This window comes from Berghia stephanieae, chromosome 11 (genome assembly GCF_034508935.2).
Source record: "Berghia stephanieae isolate SIO BIC M18660-M18661 chromosome 11, UCSD_Bste_1.3, whole genome shotgun sequence".
Classification (NCBI taxonomy): Eukaryota; Metazoa; Mollusca; class Gastropoda; order Nudibranchia; family Aeolidiidae; genus Berghia; species Berghia stephanieae.
Genome location: NC_088370.1, coordinates 12,138,878 through 12,140,504, shown reverse-complemented (window position 1 = coordinate 12,140,504; position 1,627 = coordinate 12,138,878). Strand labels below are relative to the sequence as shown.

General features: G+C 34.0%; 1 long non-coding RNA gene across 1 annotated transcript in view; it reads right to left on the bottom strand.

Moving 5' to 3' along the window:
• Positions 1 to 1,627, bottom strand: part of LOC144957402 (uncharacterized) — a 3,695-nt gene extending 2,068 nt beyond the window's left edge. The window contains exon 1 of the long non-coding RNA XR_013642153.1: positions 1,540 to 1,627. This is a non-coding gene — a long non-coding RNA (uncharacterized LOC144957402). The remainder of the gene's footprint in view (positions 1 to 1,539) is intronic.

Sequence of the window (1,627 nt, the reverse complement as noted above, 5' to 3'; positions counted from 1 at the left end):
TGTGTTGTGTGTGTGTATGTGTGTGTGTGTGTGTGTGTGCTTGTGTGTGTGAATGAGTATGTTTCAGCCAAAGTAATTTGTAATTTAAGCGCTTAGAGTCTGGTGTCTCGGAGTTATAGCGCTATATAAGTTTTCAGCATTATTATTATTATTATTATTACTACTACTACTACTACTACTACTACTACTACTACTACTACTACTACTACTACTACTACTACTACTACTGCTACTACTACTACTACTACTACTACTACTACTACTACTACTACTACTACTACTACTACTACTATTACTATTACTACTACTGATAATAATAATAATAATAATAATAATAATAATAATAATAATAATAATAATAATAATAATAATAATAATAATAATAATCATCATCATCATATATATATTATAAGATATCATTTTCATCGTCAACGTTATCATCACCATGCCCTACCAGTAACATCGTCACCACTCACATCATCATCATCATCATCATCATCATCATCATCATCATCATCATCATCATCATCATCATCATCATCATCATCATCATCATCATCATCATCATCATCATCATCACCATCACCATCAGCATCATCATCATCATCATCATCATCAACATCAAAATTATCATGATTATGATGATGATGATGATAATGATGATGATGATGATGATGATGATGATGATTATGATGATGATGATGATGATGATGATGATGATGATGATGATGATGATGATGATGATGATGATGATGATGATGATGATGATGTGAGTGGTGACGATGTTACTGGTAGGGCATGGTGATGATAACGTTGACGATGAAAATGATATCTTTTTTGATGGTCATGGTGATGAAGATAACTAGGATGGGGTTATTGGTGATTGTGTTAGTGATGATAATAAAGACAATAATGATGCAAATGCTGATGAGGATGATGATAATGATGACGATAACTACAATGCTGCCGCATTCTGGAAAAACATAATATATTATTTTAAAATTTGGCCAGAAAACTCGTCCTTCAAATATCGATCGATTTAATGACTTTCATTTTGGCAAAATCTCTCAAACTCGGGACTTCAGCGAGTTTTTGCTAAGATGACAGTCATTTAAATCGATCGATAATTGGATTCAGTAGTCTGATGTCACGCCACCCGGCAACGGCGGCCATTGGTTTTAAACAAAGAAAATCATTACTTTTTATTCTTCATGTTGGCTAGAACTTTTCATTTGGCTTGTGATCAGAATGTGTAAAAGTCAAAACATGATCAAATTTATGGGGGTTTTTTTTCCTTCTGGATACGCTTTTATGCTTGCAGGAGAATTATTTAATACGGGCGTCCGCCATTGTTCCGATAGTTTAGAGCCAGTTTTAGTAAGTTACCATGCGTCATAAGGAAGGGAGTGACGTTACGACTGTTGAAGAGTATTGAAGGATGAGTTTGCTGTCCAAATTTTTAGATATGAGTTTTTCCATAGTATGGCTGATTGCTTCTTCTGCTGAAAAAGATGTGATCGAGAAAGAATGATGATATACCTCAGTTCTTCAAATCTTATTTCTGTTTCGCATGATAGAGGGTGAATCACCAGCATTTCTTTTTACTCTTGGAAGAAACTCGGCTGAA